Source organism: Macaca mulatta, chromosome 9 (genome assembly GCF_049350105.2).
Source record: "Macaca mulatta isolate MMU2019108-1 chromosome 9, T2T-MMU8v2.0, whole genome shotgun sequence".
Taxonomy (NCBI): Eukaryota; Metazoa; Chordata; class Mammalia; order Primates; family Cercopithecidae; genus Macaca; species Macaca mulatta.
The window spans coordinates 65,533,755-65,559,314 of NC_133414.1; the positions used below are offsets into that span (position 1 = coordinate 65,533,755).

Consider the following 25,560-nt stretch of genomic DNA (forward strand, 5'->3'; position numbering starts at 1 on the left):
TCAATCCATTTTTTACACTGTTCCTGAGGTTAATATTCTAAATTCTAATTCTGATCATGTCACTCTTCAATTTTAAAATCCTTCAATAAGTCTCTAAAGTACAAATACCTAAAAACAGCAGCTTATATTTATTAAGTACTTGTGTGCCAGGTACCAATGTTACCTAATTTAAACCTCACAACAATCCTACAGTGTAGATATTTTTATTATTCTCATTTTGCACATTTAAGGAAATTGAAACTTAGGGAAATCACATATAGATACACAGTTAATGAGTGCATGCAGCTAAAATTACCCAAGCCTTCAAATTGCGGCTTTGGTATTCCTTTACAGCTGCTCCCTCTTACCTCTAACCAACAAAGCCTGCCTTCCAACCAGACCAAACCACCTAAGGATCTGTAACCATAAGATGCTCTTTCAGGACTCCTTACCAGAGTGCACATTACTCCCTTGACTCAAAATGCTACTTGTCCACCAGGGGAATTCTCTGCAAAGCGTTCCTCCTTTCTTTCCCACCTTCCCTATGGAAAATCCCCTGGACAGAATAACATAAGCCAAAATGATATACACATCCCACTATCAACTTCAAAATGCTACAATACAGAGTACTCAGATAGATTTTCCAAGGTGACGTCCATGTGACAATCTAGTGCCAGCCTCATAAACCCCTAAATTCATCAGAAAGTAAAGATCAACAATAAAGAAACATATATTCAAAAGATAACATCGAAAAAGAAAAAAATAAAGCGACAGCAAAAAAAAAAAAAAAAAAGTTCTAAATACTTTTGTAAAATATTCACAAAATATAAATTCAGTTATTTTGAAATACGTGCAAAATACATTTAGAATAAGGGGATCTTAAGTTTTAAAGTAGAAAATAATGCAAATTTGGACTTTTCTTTAATGGCACAAGTAAGACAAATCCTAAGATCTACTATTAGCAAACAAAAAAAAAATGTCGAGACTAAAGGGCTCTTCTATGACTACGTCTGGGGTCAAAAAAGAATTCTTCAATACTAAACAGCTTGTGCTTATGAAACATATTAAATGATGCAGAGGTACAGTGATTATGTTACCACATCTTAAGCATCAGCATATTATGTCAGTATCTTCCAGGAACATGAAACAGTGATATCAGGAGTTTCTCCTGGGTATTAACTGACAATTAAACAGCATCTTCACAGTACTACTCAACTATATTAGGTTACAATTCCACACACTAATACTCAAATTTTGTCTATTCCAGTCTCAAGATCTTCCTGTAGCTAATTGCTCCTATACTGTCATGTGAATAAATAAGCACCAAACATTACCTGCAAACTTTTAAACTCTTTTCTAGCACATTAATAAAACATCTACAAGATCATTTCTGGCACATATCCCATCCAGAGCCCTGTTTCCATACAACCTTTCTTGCCTTTTCCTTGTAATACTAATACATCATCTTCTTAAACCTTAAATAAATTTTTTGTAAGAAGTAAAAATTACTTCATAACAATGTCATCTAATTGAGATATTTAGGAAATCGACCTTTAATGGATACAGAATAATCAGTCCGTGGTTAAAACACTATTCTTGGGTGGTCAACTCAAAACTGTATTTTGTGTTTGACATTCCTACTGGCTATAACCAAAATGCATTTCCTGAATACGTGTCATGTATAATACCCAGGACCAGGTAGAGTACTTACGCTGATGGGGCTTTTTATAGTGGTTTACTCTAGATATTAGACCTAGCCCAAGGAAACAGTAAAGAGAATGAAGAGAGAAGAGATACCTCATAAAGACTTGACAACAAATGGAAAATGAGAGATAAGAGAAGTCTGGATTACTCCCAGGTTTATACTTCGGGCAACTGAATGACTGGCAGTATCATTAACTAAGATGGGAAAATTAGCTGAATACATGAACAAGAGACAGTAAAGACAGCTGGAAAAGAATAGGTATGAAAGAGAAACACGGCCAGGCATAATGGCTTACACTTGTAATCCCACCACTTTGGGAGGCCAAGGTGGCCGGGTCACTGGAGGTCAGGAGTTTGAGATCAGCCTGGCCAACATGGTAAACCCCGGATCCTCCTAAAAATACAAAAATGAGCTGGGTGTAGTGGCAGGTGTCTGTAATCCCAGCTACTTGGGAGGCTGAAGCAGGAGAATTGCTTGAACCCAGAAGGCAGAGGTTGCAGTGAGCAGAGATTGCACAACTGCACTGGGAGACAGAGCAAGACTCCATCTCAAAAAAAAAAAAGAAAAGAAAAGAAAAAGAAAGAGAAACAAGAAAGTGATGCTTTTGAAGGCAAAGAAAGTTCAAGAACATGGGCATGATGGTCTAAGGTTCACAGTGGATTTAACAATTAAGAACTATGTCAACAGATAGACATAGTTTCTGTAAATAGAGGAAGCAAAAGTAAAATGTTCTGGGGGAATGAGTACTACACAATCAAGGCAAAAAAAAAAAAAGAATGTGTGAAGCATGTTTCAAACAGAATGTAGAAGAGTTTTGCTGGATGAAAGGTTCATGTAGCAGAAGACAAGAAAACGAAGTCTGAGTCAAGGGCTTTGAATTCTAGATTTTATTCTTGGAGTTTATTCTGTGAATAGGAGAAGGAAAGGCATGTAACATCTTTTTTCCTTTATAAGACAATTTTCTCAACGCTTTCTGATGACACAGTACATGAGGAACTGGAATGACAAGAGTTAAGGCAGGAGAAGCTACTAAGAGGTCTTACAATTATCTAAACATAGTAATGAGGACCTGAAAGAGACTGGCAGTAGCCAAAGTAAAAAATAAGGAATATGTGAAAGAGATATTCTTTATTCCCAGGCTGCCTGTGATACTGTGATATGACATCATATCCCATATATAACATATACTTGGTCTCTGCCCCTGGTTCCTGACACATAACTCCTAAAACCCATGGAATCTCCAGAGTGATGAGTGAGTATCTTTTGTATGCTGATGAAGACTGCTAGTTGGGGACCCCTAGTTAACCTCAGGATGGAAGCTGGTCACCAGAAAGACCAGAGCGTGAGTACAGGTTGGGACTTTTTAGCCCCATCCCCCAACCTCCAGGGAGGGGAAGGGGGCTGAAGGTTGAGTTAATCACCAATGGCCAATGATGTAAGCAATCATACCTATATAATAAAACCTCCATAAAAGGCCAAAAGGACAGGGTTCAGAGAGCTGAATACGTGGACATACCTGGAGAGTGGTACACCCAGAGAGGGCAGAGAAGCTCCACGCCCGTTTCCATGAGCTACCCTATTCATCTCTTCCATCTGGCTGTTCATCTATATTTTTTGTAATATGCTGTTTAATAAATGGGCAAACATAAGTAAAGTGTTTCCCTAAGTTCTATGAGCTGCTCTAGCAAATTAACTGAACCCAAGAAGGGGGTCGTGGGAACCCCAATTTATGGCTGGTCACAGACACAGGTCACAACCTGGAGCATGCATCTGAAGTGGGAGTGGGGGGCTGTCTTGTGGGACTGAGCCCTTATCCTCCAGGATTTAACACTATCTACAGGCAGACAGTGTCAGATTTGAACTAAATTACAGGACATCCAGCTGTTCTTCACTGGAGATTCTGGTGTCAGAATTGCTTGGTGTCCGGCAAAACAATCTCCATACATTTAGTTTAAGAGGTGCTGTGTGGCCAAGTGCTGTGTGGCTCACTCTTGTAATCCCAGCACTTTGAAAGGTCAAAGCAGGAGGATCACTTTAGGCTACGAGTTTGAGACCAGCCCAGGCAAGAGAGCAAAACTCCGCCTCTTTAAAAAAAAAAAAAAAAAAAAAAAAAGAGTTACAAAGGCCAGGTACGGTGGCTTGTGCCTGTAATTCTAACACTTTGGGAGGCCAAGGTAGGAGGCTCCTAGAGGCCAGGAGTTTGAGACAAGCCTGGGCAACTTGGCAAAACCCCATATCTACATAAAAATGTTATAAAAAGAAAATTAGCTGGGCATGGTGGCACACGCTTGTAGTCCCAGCTACTCGGGAGGGCACATCACTTGAGCCCAGGAGGTTAAGGCTGCAGTGACCTATAATCAAGCCACTGCACTCCAGCCTGGGTGACAGAACAAGACATTGTCTCAAAAAAAAAAAAAAAGGGGGGTTATATTGAGTGGTATTTGAGAGTAGGAAAAAACACTGTTTTTTTCTTTTTTTTTTCTATGTTCTAATAGTGCCCTATATATTCACTATTACTATATTACCATACTCATCACATTGTATCATAATCATTTGCAGACGGGGACCTTCTGTTGTTCAGCCCCTTATTACTAACACTAACAAGTCAGGAACACAGGAAGTGGCTAAAAAAATGTTTGTTGAACTCAGTAACTCATCAGATGTAGAAGTAAGACCTACAGATACTACCGAGAAACCTAAATGACTTGTAAGATGGTGACAGAGAAAACACTAATGGAGAAGCCAAGAGGGGGATCAAGTTTAGGGGATGAGTTAGTTAGGGTAGAGGATGGTTAAGGTCAACATCCAAATAGAGATGTCAAAGAGGAAAAAAAATAAAACCAGAAGAGGAAAAAATTCAGACAAAAATAAGAGATATTTAGAAAATAAATCAACAAGTCTCATTATTTGCTCATGAACAAAAATATTTAATAAATATGAATTCCTAACAGTTTAGGATATGACTGTCTTTAAGAACACTATTCGAATTGTTCATTTGTATATTCTGTACAAATTGAGGCGTAAATTCCCAACCAAATGGGTCAATCAAAACTGGGTTAACACTGAATAATTACTTGCTTTACTCATTCATTCAATAAAAAAGTTATCGAGTGTCTATAAGTTGAGGGCAAGAGGAACCTGTCACGAAAACAAACAGTAAGATACAGCAAATACTATAACAAAATAACTGCATAATGTTAACAGGAACACAGGTAACAGAATATAACGAAGGACAGACGGAAGAGGCATAATTAACATATGTCTAGCAGCTTTCCTGGAAGAAGAGGCATCTATGTTAGCCTCTTAAAAAGATAAAGTGATGGCCGGGTACAGTGGCTCACACCTGTAATCCCAGCACTTTGGGGGCCAAGGCAGGTGGATTACTTGAGGTCAGGAACTCAAGACCAGCCTGGCCAACATAGTGAAACCCTGCCTGTGCTTAAAATATAAAAAATTAGCCGGGCGTGGTGGTACACACCTGTAATCCCAGCTACTTGGGAGGCTGAGTCAGGAGAATTGTTTGAACCTGGGAGGCGGAGGCTGCTGTGAGCAGAGATTGTGCCTTTGCACTCCAGCCTGGGCGACAGAGCGAGACTCCGTCTCAATAAATAAATAAATAAATAAATAAATAAATATAAAAAAGATAAAGTGATTTAATGAGAAGACTGAGAAGATGAATGGTATTCTACAAAAAAAGAAATAGCGGCTGGGCATGGTCGCTCATGCCTGTAATCCCAGCACTTTGGGAGGCCAAGGCGGGCATATCACCTGAGGTTAGGAGTTCCAGACCAGCCTGACCAACATGGAGAAACCCCGTTTCTACTAGAAATACAAAACCAGCCAGGCGTGGTGGCGCATGCTTGTAATCCCCCGAGGCAGGATAATCGCTTGAACCTGGGAGGCATAGGTTGCAGTGAGCCAAGATCACGCGGTTGCACTCCAGCCTGGGCAACAAGAGTGAAACTCTGTCTCAAAAAATAAAAAATAAATTTAAAAAAAAAGTAATAGTATGTGCAAAAGCCAAGAGATGCCAAAGCATTTCTCATTTTCATGGAACCTCCTCTTGGAGGACTATCTGTATGCTAATAAAAAATCTGATCTTTATTCTATAGCCTTATGGTAAGAAACATCACATGTGCATTAGAATCCCCTAGGGAGGTTGGGCACGGTGGCTCACGTCTATAATCCCAGCACTTTGGGAGGCCAAGGTGGGAAAATGGCTTGACATTAGGAGTTTGAGACCAGCCTGGCCAACACAGCAAGACACCCTAGGGAGCACTCCAGATCCCCTAAAGCACGTGCAGGCAAAAGGTGGGTAAACAGGAGAGGGGAGGGGAGGGGAGGGGAGGGGAGGGGAGGGGAGGGGAGGGGAGGGAAGGGAAGGGAAGGGAAAGGAAAAGGGAAGGGAAAGGAAAAGGGAAGGGAAGGGAAGGGAAGGGAAGGGAAGAGAAAGGAAAAGGGAAGGGAAGGGAAGGGAAGGGAAGGGAAAGGAAAAGGGAAGGGAAGGGAAAGGAAAAGGGAAAGGAAAAGAGAAAGGAAAGGAAACTAACTTCTGTAGAGAATAGGGAGACACAGAAGATTTTTTTAGCAAAAACACAACCTAGTCAGATCTGTGTTTCGGAAATCCGCAAGTCAGGGGCATGGATCAGTGGCTAAGGGAAGAAAATCTGGAGAAAGACCAATGAAGAGGGTTAAGAAGCAACTGCAATGATGCTCCAACACTAAATATTGACTACTACTTACTTAAACATAAATGAACCACGAAAAGAGGCATATAAAGTGCTATAACTGTACTATGTGCTTTCAACATAGTTTCTGAAATCTCAAACATCAACTCAATAATCATAAGCAATTACAGTAAAATGAGATCAGGTACATTAGAAAAAAAGGAGTGGTGGAGAAGAGTAGCCGTCAAAATTTCCCTGGAATAGTTGCTCATTTATTCTTCAATTTAACTTTTATTTTTAAAAAGGTAAAACTACCATAACAAACACGTTGCTAAATCAAAATTTCGAAGCTACTACAAGGCAAGCACTGCACAAAACTGCAGTACAGTCCATCATGATGATGATGATGGAGCTTGAGCGCACAGATTAGGATAAAATTAATTTCATTTATGTTTCAACGACATAGATCCTGTATTTTTTTTCCTCTGTCGAAACATTTTGTTAACTACATATATTTGTATTGTGAAAGTAAAAACCTGGGACCCTAATTTCACTATGCCAAAGAAAAAAGTAAGCTGAAAGCTGAGTCACAAAAGAAGCTGCCTTTCCTTTTGTTTTTGTTGGGGTTTTTTTTTTTTTTTTTTTTGAAGTGTTTTTTTTGGAGTTTCTCTCTTGTTGCCCAGGCTGGAGTGCAATGACACGATCTTGGCTCACCACAACCTCTGCCTACCAGGTTCAAGCAATTCTCCTGCCTCAACTCAGCTTCCCAAGTAGCTGGGATTACAGGCATGCGCCACCACGCCCAGCTAATTCTGTATTTTTAGTAGAGATGGGGTTTCACCATGTTGGTCATGCTGGTCTCCAACTCCTGACCTCAGGTGATCTGCCTGCCCTGGCCTCCCAAAGTGCTGAGATTACAGGCTGAGCCAGCATGCCCAGCCCCCTTTCCTTTTGTTTCTAAGCTGATAGCTACCGATAAAAAGTTAAATATGTCCACGCTACAGATAAAAAGTTAAATATGTCCACGGGTAACTACTCAGTGTTCACCTTGTCTTATGTAAAGCGCCAATTTACTAACACTAAACAAATACATAACTGACTATTCCCCTATCTGCTCCTTTTCTTTCACAGCATGTGGATTCAGTAATGTGATAATACCCTCTCTCTTGCCCCTCCAGCCTGCTTTTTCCACTTAAATATTGAAGCCCTCAAAATCATCTTTGGAGAAAGACAGACTTGTCTCCCTGGCATGCATCCTTAACCTTGGCAAAATAAACTTTTAAATAGATTGGGACTTGTCTCAGATACTTTTTGGTTTACAGTATATAAATAAGAATACAAAAAAAGAAAAGCATCCATCTTTTAAAAAAGAATTCCTTAACTGGACATCCCCTCCAGCTACCACCTGTTATTTAGCTTCGCTTTATAGTAAACTCCTTGAGGAACTGTCTATCCCAGTAGTCTACAATTCCTTTCCTCCAATTCTCTCTTAAGCACACTCCAATCAAGTCTTCACTTCCACTACTAAACCAGAAACAACTTAAGGTCACCAATGATTTTCATACTGCTATATCTTAGTCCTCAATCTAACAGCTTCTGACATAGCTGATTACTCACTCGCTTCTTAAAACTTTCACTTGGCTTCATTGATACCACTCAGTCTTAATTGTCTTCCTTCTTTATGGGAGTGTTGCTTCTTGGTCTCCTCTGCTAGTTTCTCTCCCTCTGAAAACATTACAGGATCCCAAGGCTAACTTGTGGGACTTCTCCAGCCACACCCACTCCCTAAATTATTTTAATCCATTCTCACGGCATTACATACTATCTCTCTGCTAATAACTGGAAATTTATATATCTCTAACCCAGACCTCAGCTGTGAACTGCGGACTCGTGCATATCCAGCTCTCTTCACAATATCTCCACTTAGATTACTAACTTAAAATGTCCAAAATTGAACTCATTACTTCCCCTGCTAAAACCCTGCTTCTTCTGTGCTCTTACCCTTCTCAGTAAATGTTAACTCCACTTGTCCAGCTGTTCAAGCCAAACTCACAGCCTACATTCAATCCATCATTAAATTGTTGGCTCTGCCTTCAAAATGTATACAAAATGTGAGCACTTCTCCCAATCCCGGCCTAAAATCATCATCTCCCACTTAGGATTACTGCTGCAGCCTGCTAAATAATCTTATTATGTGCTACCCCTGACATTCTCTACATAGCAGCTGAGAGTTCTACTTAAAACAAGTCAAAACTCTGGTGGCTCCCCACCTTTTAAAAACCAGTCTCACTGGCCTACAACGCCATATATGATCAGACATCCCCTCAACCCAACCCACCTCTCTGACCTCATCATTTCCCCTCAATGCCTCCACTGGCCTACTTGCCACTCCTAGAACAGGTCAAGCAAGCTTCAGCCACAGGATCTTTGCATTCTAGATCTATCTTCATCAAGTACTCTCTCTCCTAATATCTGCATAGATCACATTCTCACTTCTTCAAGATCTCTGCTCAAATACTAGTTTTTATTACAGCCTTCCCTAACCACCTTAGATAAAACAGCAGCATCACCCTCACATGTTCTTTTCACCTTTTCCTGCTTTACTTTTCTCTACAGCAATACAATAGATGACATATTACACATATACTTATTTTCTGTGTCTTGTCATTAGAATGTAAGCTCCACAAAGGCAGAAAATTTGTTTTGTTCACTGAACTATTCCTAGCAAGTGCTCAGAATACATTTCTTGAATGAATGAATGAGAAAAATCCAGACTGAGGATCTATTCTCTAAGACAGGATTGAAGGAATTTAGAATGTAAAACATCTCAAGGTCTGGAAAAACATGACTGCAAGAAAGGCCACAACAATGGCCAAGTCTACAACTCTAGCTAGTACCAATAATAAATAAAGGTTGACAAGCCATACCATAATATTCCTAAAATGAGGAAAATATACCTGAGAAAAAATTTTAAATAAGGAAAAGAAATAAAACAAAACAAAAAGATGGCCATCCTTGCCTCCCCACCCCAAAAAAGAAACATCACCTGGATGTTTCCTATAAAGTGGCCTACCAACTCTGACCAAAATATCATCAAGTCCATTCTACAGACTTAAAGAGCTGTTATGAATAGTCCCTGTTTTTCTAAGCTAAGGTTTTCAGAGAAAATTATTATATAACTCCCAACCCTAACACTGGCTGCCAAGAGATAATGGTCAGAGAAAGCTCTCAAATTGCCCTAAAGCACTCAGGCTGCAACGAAATATCATTAATATGATGACAACAACAATTCAAAGTACCTTCTGGAATCTGTCTTGCTTCTTTGTCCCTAGCGTATTTACTAGGGGCTTCCTCATCAAAGGTTTTGCTATCTTGATATGGGGGCAGTGTTGGGGAGGAGCGTAGGCAATTCAAAAAAACAGGACTGGAATTTAATTTTGCATTTTAAAGAAAAGCAGGGCCAGTTGTGGTGGCTCACACCTGTAATGCCAGCACTTTGGGAGGTAAAAGCAGGAGGATCAACTGAGCCCAGGAGTTTGAGCCCAGCCTGGGCAACGTGGGGAGACCCTGTCTCTATGAAAAATTTTAGAAATTAGCCAGGCATGGTGGTACATGCCTGTAGTCCCAGCTACAGGTTGAGTACAGGTTGGGAAGCCAAGGCAGGAGGATAGCTAGAGCCCGGGAGGTCAACGCTGCAGTGAGCCATAATGACACCACTGCACTCCTGCCTGGGTCCAGAGACCCTGTCTCAAAAAAAAAAAAAAAAAAGAGAGAGAGAAGTAAAATGCTGGGGAACAGAAAACACTTGCTCAGATACAAGATGTCACTGGGCTTTTCAATACCAGGCACCAAAAGAGAGATCACAGAAGGACCAAAACCCTGAGATGCCCATCGTTCCTCAGCTAGAGCCATGCCTTGCATTTCTATTCCCACACACAGAACTCAAGATACAGGGTAGGAGACCATGCCAAAGGGAACAGCTGGGAGCAGTGACGGAAGGGAGGAGAGCAGTAACAACTATCATAACAAAGGGAAGGAAGGAGTAATCACTCATGCTTTTTCTCTTTTCTCCTTCCCACTGTCCTTACCAAGGACAGAAATCAGGTAGATGAAAACAGGAGAAGGCAGAGAACAGAGGGTAAGGATGACCTGAAGCAAATGGTTGTAGAAAAAATCAAGAGCAAATTCCTTTACCAAGTAACTCTTTGAAAAACAGACATATGAAGTAAGTTAGGAGCTGACCAAGAAAATTTAAAACAAGCCTCTGTCTTACATAGCTATAAAGTACAAAGAAAACATAGATTCTTAATTATTCGGAATAATCTGTGGCATTTTTAAGACCAACAATCTTCAAAGATGATCCAACTACACTGAAACTAAGTTACTGATCAATATGAAAAAGTAAACAGGTAAAAAACTTCAGGGCTCATGGATCCAACCTTCAAGAAACCTCTGGCTTTCCAATGGCTCCAAACCTTAATACAAGCAACCAAAAGTCTTTAAAGGTAGAGAAGTAACTCTAGGACATTCCCAAGCAATCAGCTCACCAGAGAAGAGCTAAAAACTCAAAGATTACACCTCACATACTGTGAATGGTCAATTCACTTAAAAAGAGAGGACTGTTCTCATTGGTTGATCTCAATAGGCTGAATCACACCCCAGCATCAGCACCTGTAGCAAGCAGAAGCCAGAAGCCAAAGAGACAGAAAGCCATCAGATACTCAGAGAAAACTTTAGTCAATAACAAAGGAAAGACAAGTTCACCCTATACAACCACAATCAGCTTATGACACTAGGGCACACCAACCACAACTGTTTGTAGCCTGAGGTGGCACCATTCTACATGCTCACATCTGTGCTAATACTTCCCTCCCCTCTGCTCCCTCCCTGATGGCTCTTCCCCCATCCTCCCTGACAGCTGTCATATTCTAGAGCTACTCTTCCTCCACCCACTCTTTCATTTTGGTAATCTGGTGTTTCCCAGTTCAGTCTCTCGACCTCTTTCTGTATTATCTCATCCTATATTCACTCATTCCTCTACTTAGTTCCTATCTTTGACAAGGACACAATCCAGTGGGGGAGACAGATATGTCACTAGAATTAGGTACAATACATCACAGTCAATGCTGTGAAAGAAATATAACAAAGTGCTGTGAGCACATATTCATCCGTCATTACCCTACTCGATGTCTTCCAAATCAATACTCTGCCTTCCCACTCTGTTGTATATCAGTTACTAAATCCTGCATCTTTCCAAAATATCCCGATCTCCACTTCCACCTCAAGGTTTAGGCTTCATTTCTCACATGACTATTTCAACCACTTCCTATTATAAACATAATTCAATATATAGCCACATTGTCACATGAGCAATCTCCCTAAAAGAGATAATATACCGTATCATCCCCTTGGTTTGCAACACTTAATCTTTCCAATGTCTAAGAAATGAAGTCCAAATCCTTGGCATGGAAAATAAGATAATACTTTTGAAATAGCATCTTTTAAAAGCAGGCTGACTGAGTTCCAGTTGCAATGCTTACCACCTATATTATCTTTGGCAGGTCACGTTCTCTAAATTTTCATATCCAAAAAATGAGGATACTAAAAGAATCTTCCTCCTAGGGCTGCTATGAGGATTAGGTAAGAAACTAACCAGCATAAAACCCAGCACTCAATGTTAACTACTATCCTGGGCTGTCTCATCCATCTAGAATGGGAGTAATCTACTCCACAATGGGAGGAGATTACTAAGGTTTCCTTTCATATATTTTAGAATGATTAACAATAAGAGTTAAAGACAACCTTCTGGTTAATATTGAACAGACAAAAATTTCAATTAACCAATATATTGCTGTCATAAAAGTTTTAGTTTATCTAAAACTTACCATAATTTATTAAAAACAAGTACACATTTTTATTAAAGTTAGGTTATTTTGTTCTGTTTTCCTATTTAAGTTCAGAAAAAAAGAATGGAAACATAATAATGTAGTTTTCTATAATATAAAATACACATAAATGAAATTTGATCTCAGTTGTATATTAACTTTCTAAATATATATACATAACAAAATGAACTCTAGAAGCTTAAGAAAATAAAAGTATGCATCAAACAGGTGCATGGCATTCATTCTCAAAAAACACAATCAAAAGACAAAAATCACTGACTTTTTTCTTTTATCTTTTTTCTTTTAAATAGAGATGGGGTCTCACTATGTTGCCTAGGCTGGTCTTGAACTCCTAGGCTCAAGCGATTCTCCCACCTCAGCCTCCCAAAGTGCTGAGATTACAGGTGTGATCCACCACACCCAGCCACACTGACTTTTAAAAATATGACACAGGGATTACCCTGTCTCTATTAAAAACACAAAAATTAGCCGGGCGTGGTGGCGCACGCCTGTAGTCCCAGCTATTCAGAAGGCTGAGGCAAGAGAATCGCTGGAACCCCGGAGGTGGAGGTTGCAGTGAGCCAAGATGGCACCACCGCACTCCAGCTTGACAACAGAGCAAGACTCTGTCTCAAAAAATATATATATATATGATATAAATTTAATAATATAAAACCTATAAAGCCTGCAATAAGAAAAAATAGATCAGAAATATTTTTCAAGAGATTAATATATTTATGATGTTAGTGCTAATGAAAATTGGTGAGAAGATTCCAGTAAATGTATGGACGATGGACAAATAAAGGAGAAAATAAAACCAGAAAAATACTGCATTTGCTTCTCTATTATGGACTATGATGTTAAACTGCAAGTAACCTTATCCTCATTTTTAAAAAACCAACTTTTAAAAGCAAAAACCTACAAAGTATGACAGAACTGGTCAACCAAACTCTACTGGAGTCAGTGTAAATCAGTATATTTAGAAGTAAATCTGGTAATATCTTTCAAAATTAACAAAACCTTCATACCCTGACTTTGTAATCCTGCTCCTGGGCTTTAAGCCCAAAGGAAAGAAGCAAAATGATGAACAGCTATATACTAACTGCATTACCTGCAACATAGTAAACAATCTAGATGTCCAATTATTAAGAAATGTCATTGTAACACTGTATAATCACCTAAAGGTATAAAAACTATAGCAAAAATAAAACATCAAATATGAAAGCAAATATTAAACATTACATTTATGCTTTATCATATAAAATCACTTAGATATGACAAGAAATAAGAAGAAAAATTAAAAGTCTGTTTTGATTTTTAAAATTTATTTGACCATTCAGTTGTTTGCAAGATAAAAAGCCTTTTGAATTGGTCAGGCCCACACCACTAAGTATGCATTTCAACTTTTTAGAGGCAGTCACAGTCATCAACTTTTTCCCCCAAAATCCTATCACATAGGAGAAAGACAGGCTCTTCTTGCAGACAAGCCATACAAGTAATTTTAGCCATGCTATTAGCCAGCTGCAACCTTCTTATATTAAAATCTCATTGTACCATCAAAACTTAATTGTATGTGAGCTCTCCATATGGTGATCCAGAAGCCACTTGTTATGGGGCATCTGGAGAGAGTTCCCCAGGCACTGAAGTTAAAACTATCTAGCTGAGAGGAATAGTGAAGGTTAGGTTTCTCCTATATCCCCAAATGAATTATCATGTTTCTCAGCCACAAGGGATCTGAGTCCCTATGAGTGGCAGCTATGGATTCAAAGAGGGAGAAAGTGCAAGCAGATTTGCACTCCCTCTGAAAAACTGGCAGCTCCTTCATTTCACCCCAAAGCACCATGGAGTAGTGAAAAACACACAATGAGGAGGTCAGGAGATATGAGATGTAGGTGAGCCTACGCAATCTCAAACAAGTTATTTGTCTTTTTAGGCTGAGTTGTTTAATGGTAAAATTTTTAAAGTTGAACCAAATAATCTGTTAATTCTTTCAAGTTCAATATTCTATTAATTTAATAGACCCTTTTTTCAGTACACATCCAAGTAGCTCACAACCCCCATTCAAATTGTAAAACAATTAAGATTTAGACTTAGGAGACTAGGGTCAAAAGACCTGGACTGTAATCCCTGCCGTTCCTTTCTACGTGCATGACTTTGCACCTCAAAATAAAGTTGTACGACCAATGAAGCAGCAATCCTTATTGGTCATGCCCTGTTTACTCCTGTATCATAAAACTTTTTGTTGTTGTTGTTGTTTTGGTTTTTTTTTTAATAACTGGGGTTTCATTCCTAACCAGCCTATAATCCCAGCACTTTGGGAGGCCGAGGTGGGCGGATCACGAGGTCAGGAGTTCAAGACCCAACATAGTGAAACCTGTCTCTACTAAAAAAAAAAATTAGCCAGGTGTGGTGATGTGTGCCTATAATTCCAGCTACTCAGGAGACTGAGGCAGGAGAATCGCTTGAACCCGGGAGGCGGAGGTTGCAGTGAGCCGAGATGAGCCCACTGCACTCCAGCGCAGGCGACAGTGCAAGACTCTGTACCAAAAAAAAAAAGAAGCCCCAAAACCTGGTGGAGACAGACACATAAACAAATCACTAACGCCCAGCTGACACATACTAACTGCAGAGTGTACGAATCAGTCAAGACAAAAGGGATGAGATGAGATGTCTAGACAAGGCTCTGAAGTGATACTTTCATAAGGTCTTCAAGGGCAAGTTGTTTACTAGGCAGAGAATTCTCAACAAGGAACACCGAAAAACCACAGAGGAAGATGTCATCTTCAGAGAAGTGCAACAGTCTTATATAGAGAGGGCAAGCATAATGGTAGAAGATGACACTAGAATGTAGACAAATACTACTAATCATGAAGGACTTTGAATTTTATTGATATAGACTATGGAGAGTCACTGAAGGACTTGTAAATACGGATTCAAAGTCCCTTCCTCCAAACTACAGTCAAAGGAGTTGAGTCAAAGCAACAAAAAATGCAGGTCTGAATGTGGAAAGGTAGAATTTTTACAGAATTCTTAATGGAGACTTTCTGCTTGCTTTCAGGATGGCATCTAGTGCTTTCTTAACTATGGCTTATGCTGAAGTACGACAGTATGAATTATGGCTAAAGGGTTCAACAAAATGTGCATTTTTAACCTGAAGATTATTTGAAGCCAATGTTGTTTAGAACACAAACGAAAACAAAAAATAATAGTAACGAGCTTTCATAAATTAAGAGAAACAAACAGTAATAAAGTCCAAGAGGAAAAAGACTGATTTCAGGCAAACAGGAATATTTACATCTTTATCACATATGGATGACGGATAAGACATGTTTTGAACCTATCTTTTGCAGGACAGCATCTTAAGTTCCTTTTGGTCAAAGAGCAGCTGCCATCTCTAAAGTCTCTAGTCTAAAAGATGATGCTTTAAAAAAAAAAGTCTAAAAGATGATGCTTTAAAAAAAAAATTGGCCAAATTAATAGGTTCCGTTATATTTTAATGCTCAGGAGAAAAGGAATGCCTTTCCTATGGCTATTTTAAAAAGCTTAAACCTCAATTTCTCTCACCTATTGGAGTGAGCTACCAATATTAATCTGAGACCACAGCGTCCCTGCATCAGTCATTTCCACTCCGCTAAGGCCTTGTCTGGGAGCAGCCAGCCTCATTGGTCGGGGAGCCCACACAGATGAATATGCAATTATTGAAATGGAAACTTAAGCTTCACCACCAAGGACCACCACAAAGGAGTCCTTTCATTCCTCCTTTTACTTTATCAAGAAAGTAGATGCATTATTTAAAACTGTATGAAAATACATGTCTAAAGAGAAGAGAGAAGATCTGAACCTACGGCAACGATGTGCCCCACCAAAGTTTCACCTCAGGATGTGTTTTAGGGTGTGTCTTTCATTTAGCCCTGCAATTAAAAGAAAAAAAAAAATCGAACTCATTCGGGGAGCCCCGGTACTTTCCCCATCCACCCTCACACGCAACCAGGCTCCGAAATCACTGAGTGCCTCAGCCTCGCCCTGATTTCTCCTAAAAGGCGGCGGCGCCCGCGGCCCGAGGCCCCGCGCTGTCACAGCCGCAGGGAGGGCGCCCTCCGGCCTCCCAGGTCCGCGCCCGCCCCGCGTCGGGCGGCTCGCGAGGGGCTAGAGAGGCTCACCCTGGAGGCCGGGAGACCAGAGGGTGCCACCGCCTCAGCCCGGGAGCCCGGGCCTCCGCCCCGCCCCGGACTGCGTGCCTGGTCTTGGGCTGCCCCCGGCGCCCGCCGCGACCCCGGTCCCGGCTCTGGCCCTGAGCCCGGATCTCACCGTGCGGAGGTCGCGCTGCCTCCTCGGCCGCGGCCAGGCTGCAGGCCGCCCAGCGACCTGCGGGCCCGAGGACGGAAGGTGAGGCGAAGGGCCGCCCGTCACATCTCCGCCAGCCCAGCCGCCTGAGCCGCAGCAATCAGCATCGCGTCCGCGGCCTGAGGGAGCGCCGGACTCCAAAGCCGCCGCGCCCCCTCCCTCGGCCGGCGCCCGCCCGGACTCCGCCCTCCAAGGCCCGCGCACCGCGCGCGCGCAGCCCCGCCCCGCCGCGGGCCCGTGCGCAGGCGCGAGCCTCACGGGGCTACGGGGCCCGCCCCCACCGCCTGATCCAGCCTCAGCCCACCTCTGGCCCCGCCCCGCCCTCACGCGAGGCTTTCCTAAGCTCCGCCTCTGCTTCGGGCCCCGCCCCCTCCACTGACCTTGCCTGGCCGCCTCCTGACTCAGGTTTTTGCTCGGCCCAAGCAGTGACGCCAGTCTTGCGGCTGACCTCACCTCTAGCCGTCCCCTGGACTACATTTGCTGCTTGACCGCTGTCAAACCTGACAGCTCCTCCTCCAGGATGTGAAAAGTGAGGAGTGATCTCAGTATTGGACATGACTGAACCACGCACCTGCCTACCGCATCAAAACACAGGATCTTGCTAAGGCTGAGAGGAAGGGCACCCCAAGTGCTGATCTGGTTTTCCTTTTTTTTTTTTGAAACAGGGTCTCGCCCTGTCACCCAGGTTGGAGTTCGGTGGCGCTATCACCGCTCACTTGCAGCCTCTTGGGCTCAAGTGATCCTCTCACCTCTGGCGTGCATCACCACGCCTCCGAAATAATTACAGCTAAGACCACACTAGTCAAAGTAAACTATCACATATTGACCCAAATACCCGGCTAATTTTTATTTTTTCCTTTTAGAGATGGGGAAAGTGGTCTTAAAGGCTGATCTCAAACTCCTGGGCTCAAGCAATCCTCCCACCTTGGCCTCCCAAAGTGCTGGGATTACAGGCGTGAGCCACAGCTCCTGGCCAACGTGGTTTCTTTGCCAGAAACCAGGTCTTTCTTCCCTTTGGGGCCTCCATCCCCCAGAGGCCATCTCTTCCCCTCTTCTTTTCCTCTACCACGGCCAATCCTGCCTCTGAGAGTCCTCAGCCTGGAAGACTTCAGGGCCTGGCCGGCTGTTTAAAGCTCTGGAGCTGCCCTTATCTAGTTGTAGACTTGCAGTTCTCTGAAATCTTTGTCGGCCCCAACAGCTGGATTGCAATAAATAACATTTCAAGGGAACTGCTTGAAAAATATCCCGTTCTTTCATGTCTCCAGATCAATGATACTCGAATGGAAAAAGTAGATGGAATGCCTGATTTGTATAACCACATTTCATTTAATAATATACTTTTATATTTAGAAAATAATGTCTTTTAAATGTCAATCTTAAAATATTTAATTTATTGGACAATAATCTGTGTGCTTAAAATGTTGAGAAAGACTAGGTCTAAATGCTGTGCAATTTCTCTTTGGATTAAGTGAGATTAAGAAAGCAAACACCAGGCCAGGCACGGTGGCTCATGCCTGTAATCCCAGCACTTTGTGAGGCTGAGGTGGGATGATCACAAGGTCAGGAGTTCGACACCAGCCTGGCCGATATGGTGAAACCCCATCTCTACTAAAAATACAAACAAATTACCCGGGCATGGTGGCACATTCCTGTAATCCCAGCTACTCAGGAGGCTGAGGCAGGAGAATTGCTTGAACTTGGAAGGCAGAGGTTGCAGTGAGCTGTGATCACGCCATTGCACTCCAGCCTGGGAGACAGAGCATGACTCCGTCTCAAAAATACAATACAATACAATACAGTACAATACAATACAATACATACACAGACCAGGCGTGGTGGCTCACGACCTCAACACTTTGAGAGGCTGAGGCGAGAGGATCACTTGAGCCTAGGAGTTCAAGATCTGCCTGGGTAACATAGAAACCTAGTCTATGAAAAAAACAAAATTAACCAGGCTTAGTGGCATATGCCTGTAGTTCTGGCTATTCAGAAGACTGAGGCAGTAAGATTACTTGAGCCCAGGAGGTTGAGACTACAGTGAGCTATGATTATGTCACTTCACTCCAGCCTGAGTGACAGAGCAAGATCCTCTCTCAAAAAAAAAAAAAGGCTAGGAAAAAACTTTCCCATAATGCTAATACATGTACATACTTAGTAGAATCACAATAGCATTTTAGTGTATTTTCCTAATTTTATAAGCATCCTTGATATGTTTTATTTGTTTTCAGTTGATTTTCCTGGGTCCTTTCTTTCTTTTTTTTTTTTTTTTTTTGAGACGGAATCTTGCTCTGTCGCCCACACTGGAGTGCAGTGGCGAGATCTGGGCTCACTGCAGCAGCCTCCACCTCCCCAGGTTCATGCGCTTCTCCTGCCTCAGCCTTCCAAATAGCTGGGATTACAGGCATGTGTCACCACGCCCAGCTAATTTTTGTATTTTTAGTAGAGACAGAATTTCACCATTTTGGCCACGATGGCCTCAAATCTTGACCTCAAGTGATCCTTCCGCTTCGGCCTCTCAAAGTGCTGGGATTACCAGTGTGAGCCACCGTGTCCGGCCTGTCCTTCCTCCATCTTCAAAACCAGCAAGAGTAGTTTGAGTCCTTCCCACATTGCATCACTCTGACCTCCTCTTCTGTCTCAGTCTTCTACTTTTAAAGACACGTGATTATGTTGGGTCCAACTGGATGCTCTAGAATAACAACCTTATTTTAAGGCCAGTTGATTAACAGCCTTAATTCCATCTGCAACCTAAATTCTCCTTTTTTGGCATCCTCTTGAGGTAAGAGAGAAACATTCTTTCAGGGGAAGTTTTAGGGTTCCATGACAAACAGCACAATGAAACAGTTGGTCAGAGCCCCAGTAGGAGATGATTCTGGAGACCATCCAAAAACAGACAAGTTGGGTGCAGTCCCACACACCTGTAATTCCAGCTACTTGTGAGGTTGAGTCTGGAGGATTGCCTGAGGCCAGGAATTCAAGCCCCACCTGGGCAACATAGCAAGACTCTGTCTCTAAGAAAAAAAAAATACAACATATAAGAATCTCTGATGAAATCTCCTGGCTAGGCATGGTGGCTCAAGCAAGAGCTTTGGGTGGCCAAGGCAGGAAGATAACTTGAGTTCAGGAGTTGTGACCGGCCTGGGCAACATGGTGAGAACCCCCCATCTCTACAAAAATAAAAATATAATAAAAGTTAGCTGGATGTGGTTTGTGGTGCACACTTGTAGTTCTGGCTACTCAGAAGGCTGAGGTGGGAGAATTGCTTGAACTCAGGAGTTTGAGGTTGCAGTGAGCTATGATTGCACCACTGCACTCCAACCTGGGAAACAGTGAGATCCCATCTGTAAATAAATACGAATAAAAAAGAAATCTCCTTTCATCTCACAAATATTTACTGAGCATCCACAGGCACTGTTCTGGATTAAGTCATGAATAAGGACAGGAGTCAATGGGACTGATTTTCTAGAAGAGACCACCAGTTCTTCACAGAAGGCAGTCTGATGATGGGAACTCTTGGCTCCCACAGTCACAGAAATTTTTCCTTCTTGGCCCTAATTTTGAAGGCTTTGCATGCCTTGATGCCTTCTGGATCTAGAATCCAGCAACAAGGAGCATCTTTACCAGTAAAGGACGGAGTATCCAAGATCTGGCCTCCTGTAGAAAGCCTGCTTTTCAGCTGTGAAGATGACAAACAGGAGCAAAGTAGAATGAACTCCTTCTTTTCATTCCCTAAATTGCTTGGCAAGGCCCAGAAAGTGAAAAATAATGTATTAGTCAGAATTCCCTAGAGGGACAGAACTAATAAGATAGATGTATATATGAAAGGGAGTTTATTATGGAGTATTGACTCACACGATTGCAACATGAAGTCCCATCTGCAAGATGAGAAGCAAGGAAGCCAGTCCGAGTCCCAAAAGCCTCAAAAGTAGGGAAGGCGACAGTGCAGCCTTCAGTCTGTGGCCAAAGGTCCAAGAGCCCCCAGCAAATCACTGGTGTAAGTCCAAGAGTCCAAAAGCTGAAGAACTTGGAATCTGATGTTTGAGGGCAGGAAGCATCCAGCACGGGAGAAAGATGAAGACCAGAAGACTCAGCAAGTCTAGTCCTTCCATCTTCTCCTGCCTGCCTTATTCTAGCTGTGCTGGCAGCTGATTAGATGGTACCTACCCACATTGAGGGTGGGTCTGCCTCTCCCAGCCCACTGACTCAAATGTTAATCTCCTTTGACAACACCCTCCCAGACATACCCAGGAACAGTACTTTGCATCCTTCAGTTCAATCAAGTTGACAATATTAACCACCACAAGTTCACCCCTTGTCAACCTTGAACCCATACACATCTCCTGAAATCATACATAATCTTCAAATAAAGATAATAATAAGGTCATAATTATGCCTAACAAAACAGCTATCCTTCATACAACCGGAAGTGTACTAATCCTTAACCTAAATGCTATTTCATAAAGTTAACAACACTTAAATGCTGATATGAAGTCAATAAATCTTGTGTCACATGACAAAGGAAAAAGGAGATAAAATGAATATATTTTCTTAGTACAAGTGTACACATGCACAAATATGTTCTTAACAAAAGGAGGAGGAAATACTAATGACAATTACAGTCCTTGTTGCTGCAACTGGTCATGTGGTCGTAGCTGGTCTTGACGACTACCTTCTTCTACTATTCACTCTGTATTCCCCTTGCCCTAAGCAAGCACCTCAAAAGGGCATGGTTTTTTACCTGGTAGAGTGACCCAAACCTTCATTCCTGAAGGGTCTGGGCCATTTGTAGTCCTGCCTGAATTGAGTTGTTGTAGTTTCCCATTGACCTTAATCATAGGGCATGGTAATACTAAGAGACACCCTAATGGATCTCCTGTGTTCCATTCATACTCTTCCTTACCTCCATTGTGGAGTAGTAGACTGATGTCATCTTGATAGTATGGCTCAATCACCCCAACCAACACTGTAACTCCCTCTTAACCTGTTGACTTAGAGGTAGGAGGAGTCCAAAGTGGCCAGGTGGCAATCTTAACTTCCAGCTCAATGGAATCGTTGTGTCTCCTGGTGGCAGCATTCCTCCTTCTGGAACTAAGACCTCCAGGTCAGTAGGACATAATGTTGCAGGAACAGGAAGCATAAATTTTGCTAGTAGGTCACTAGGGGTGATGATGGGTGGAGGTGATGTTGAGTGGTGCCACTTCCATTTCCACCCCTTGACTCCTGGATCCATGAATCCTCAAGGAGAATCCACAGGAGAAATAGTGTCATACATTGGACGCAGATTCAAGGTATACACAGTCTGCTAGAGAATTTTTTGCCAGCCCTTCAAAGTATTGTCACCTAGTTGGCATTGTAATTGTGACTTTCAAAGGCCATTCCACCATTTTATTAATTCAGCTGCTTCAGGATGATGGGGAACATGGCAAGGCCAGTGAATTCCATGAGCATGAGCCCACTGCTGCACTTCTTTAGCTGTAAAGTGAGTGCCTTTGTCAGAGGCAATGCTGTGTGGAGTAACATGATGCTGGATAAGGCATTCCATGAGTCCCACGGATGGTAATCTTGGCAAAAGCATTGTGTGCAGGATAGGCAAATCCATATCTGGATCAAGTGTCTATTCCAGTGAAGACAAACTGCTGTCCTTTCCATGATGGAAGAGGTCCAATATTATCAACCTGCCAACAAGTAGCTGGCTGATCACCCCAAGGAATGGTGCTACATCAAAGGCTCAGTGTTGGTCTCTGCTGCTGGGAAATTGGGCACTTAATGGTAGCCGTAGCCAGGTCAGCCTTGGTGAGTGGAAGTCCATGTTGCTGAGCCCATTCATAACCTCCATCCCTATCACCATAGCCTCTTTGCCTGGCCACAGCAGGCACGATGCCTGTACCTTAGCATCCTTCCCTTCATCTCTTGTACAGAGCGTACAAAATAACAGCTTTAGATAAAATTCAGCCAACAGGTACATTTTATTTGGCCATGCCATGATTTTTAAAAATTGAATTCATTACCAAAAATTTAAAGTTGATGAATTTCACACATTTAAAAAATCCACATTTTCAGTTCTCTCCAATTGGCCAGAGTCATTCAAGGCCCTTTTGTCTACACTAACTCTATCCACTCATTTGCTTGCCTGGTTCCTGTAAGTATTGCAGTTTGCCATCCTGCTATAGAGGTTCCAGAGAGAGTATGGATTCTATGTGATTTAGCTTACAAATGCATGGAGCGTTCACATTGCTTCTATGTTTTCCTCTCCTGTAAAGGAAAAATTAAACTAACATGATTGTGAACCTGATATGCACTAGAGTTTTTTTTTTAATTGTTGTGGTAAAATACACATGAAGTTTACCCTCTTAACCAGTTTTAATTGTATAGCTCAGTAGTATTAAGTACACTCATGTTGCTGTGCAACCATCACCACCATCCGCCTCCAGAACTGTTCTCATCATGCAAAACTGAAACTCTATACCCATGAAACAACAATTCCCCATTCCCCTCTCCCCCATTCCCTGGGAACCACTGTTCTACTCTCTGTCTCTATGAATTTCATTACTCTGTGTGCCTCATATATGTGGAATCATACAGTGTTTGTCTTTTCATGTCTGGCTTATTTCACTTAGCAGAATGTCTTCAAGGTTCATTCATGTTGTAGGATGTGTCAGTATTTTTCTTTTTAAGGCTGAATAACATTCCATTGGATGCATAAACCACATTTTGCTTATCTGTGCATCCGTTGGTGGACACTTAGGTATCTTCCTTCTTTTGGCTATCATGAACAATGCTACTATGAACGTGAGTGTGCAGGTATCTCTTCAAGACTGTGCTTTCCATTCTTTTGGTTATTTACTCAGAAGTGAAATTGCCAGATCATATGGTAATTCTTTTTTAAATTTTTGAGGAAATGTCATACTGATTTCTACAGCAGTGTGTGAATCCATTCTTGCATTGCTACAAAGAAATACCTGAGGCCAGGTGCAGTGGCTCCCGCCAGTAATCCTAACACTTTGGGAGGCTAAGGCAGGTGGATCACCTGAAGTCAGGAGTTCAAGACCAGCCTGGCCAACATGGTGAAACGCTGTCTCTATTAAAAATACAAAAAATTAGCTGGGCGTGGTGGCGGGTGCCTGTAATCCCAGCTACTCGGGAGGCTGAAGCATGAGAACCGCTTGAACCCAGGAGGCGAAGGTTGCAGTGAGCCAAGATTGTGCCACTGCACTCTGGCCTGGGCGATAGAATGAGGCTCCATATCAAAAAAAAAAAAAAAAGAAAAGAAAAGAAAAAGAAATAACTCGGGAGGCTGAGGCAGGAGAATGGCGTAAACCCAGGAGGCGGAGCTTGCAGTGAGCCGAGATCGCGCCACTGCACTCCAGCCTGGGGGACAGAGCAAGACTCCGTCTCAAAAAAAAAAAAAAAAGAAAAAGAAATAAATACATGAGACTGGGTAATTTACAAAGTGGTTTAAGTGGCTCACAGTTCTGCAGGCTTTATACGAAGCATGACACTGGCATCAGCTTGCCTTCTAAGGAGGCCTCAGGAGGCTTACAATCATGACAGAAGATGAAGGAGAAGCAGGTACATCACATGGCAAAAGCAGGAGCGAGAGAGAGAGTGGAGGGGAGGGATGCCACACACTTTAAATGACCAGATATCTTATGAACTCAGAGGAAGAGCTCACTTATCACCAGGGGGACGGCCAAACCATTCATGAGGGATCCATCCCCACGATCCAAACACCTCCCACCAGGCCCCACCTCCAGCATTGGGGATTAGAGTTCAACATGAGATTTGGCAGGGACATATATCAAACTATGTCAGTGACATAGGCAGACCTGCAAAAGCTAAGAAATATATTTTTCTTATGAGAATTAAATGAATTAAATATCATATAATAAGAAGCAACTGAAGTTAATCATGAATATTAACATGTAGGCTAACAATAGACCCTTAAAAGACTTAATTATTTAAAAATTCTAAGTATGACTGGTTTTATAGTTATAAATTTGATAATCTCAATGAAAGAAAAATTTCCCCTCAAAATTATCAAATTTAATTCAAGGTGGAAGAGATCTGGAATGCTTTTTTAAACTCTAAAAGAAACTATTGCCCAGGTGTGGTGGCTCACGCCTGTAATCACAGCACTTTGAGAGGCCAAGGCGGGTGGATTACCTGAGGTCAGGAGTTCAAGACCAGCCTGGCCAACATGGTGAAACTCTGTCTCTACTAAAAATACAAATTGAATATTTCAAAGAAAAACTAATTACCACAAGAAAACTGTGAATCTGAAAAACAACTTGTACTAAGAATACTTAAAGAACTCACCAAATTAATAATGAAAAGACAAACCAAATTTTGAAATGGGCAACAGTACTAAATATACACTTCACAAGAGAAGACACATAAATGAGCATAAGAAAAGGTGCTTAACATCATTAATCACCAAGTAAATGCACGTTAAAGTCCAATGACATCTCACTTCACATTAACATATAATTTGGCTAAGAATTTCAAAGGACTGACAACACCAAATGTTAGGAAGAATATGAAGCCCCTGGAACTCTCTCATATACTGCTGGTGAGAATTTAAAATGATAAAACTATTTTGAAGCTCACTCTGTTAGTTTTTCATAAAGTTAAACATGTCCTTGCTATGTGATCCAGCAACTTCAGTTTTAGGTATTTACTGAAGAGAAATAAAAACATATGTCCACAAAATGACTTAAGTGAGTATGTTCATAAAGGCCCAAACTGGAAATAATTACTTGTTTATGAACAGGTAAATGGATAAACAAATTGTGGTATACTCATACAAGAGAATAGTAGATCAGCACTTAAAAGGAATGAACCACTGATACATGCAACAGAAGCCAGACACTAAACAGTGCATACTGTATTATTTCATTTATATAAAATTCTACCACAGAAAAAAATTAGCCTGTGATGACAGAAATCAAAATGGTGGTTGCCTTGGGGGCAAATGGGAAGA

General features: G+C 41.7%; 1 protein-coding gene across 9 annotated transcripts in view; it reads right to left on the reverse strand.

The window, feature by feature from the left end:
* The window catches only part of CCSER2 (coiled-coil serine rich protein 2), a 188,318-nt gene extending 171,536 nt beyond the window's left edge, over nucleotides 1–16,782 (reverse strand). For 4 of the 9 annotated variants that reach the window (XM_077945002.1, XM_077945007.1, XM_077945006.1 and 1 more), the window contains exons 1-2: nucleotides 16,545–16,782; nucleotides 16,082–16,147 (exon numbers count right to left, since the gene is read on the reverse strand). The gene's annotated coding sequence lies outside the window, so the exon portion shown is untranslated. 9 annotated transcript variants of the gene reach the window in all.
* Nucleotides 16,783–25,560: the final 8,778 nt, after the last annotated feature.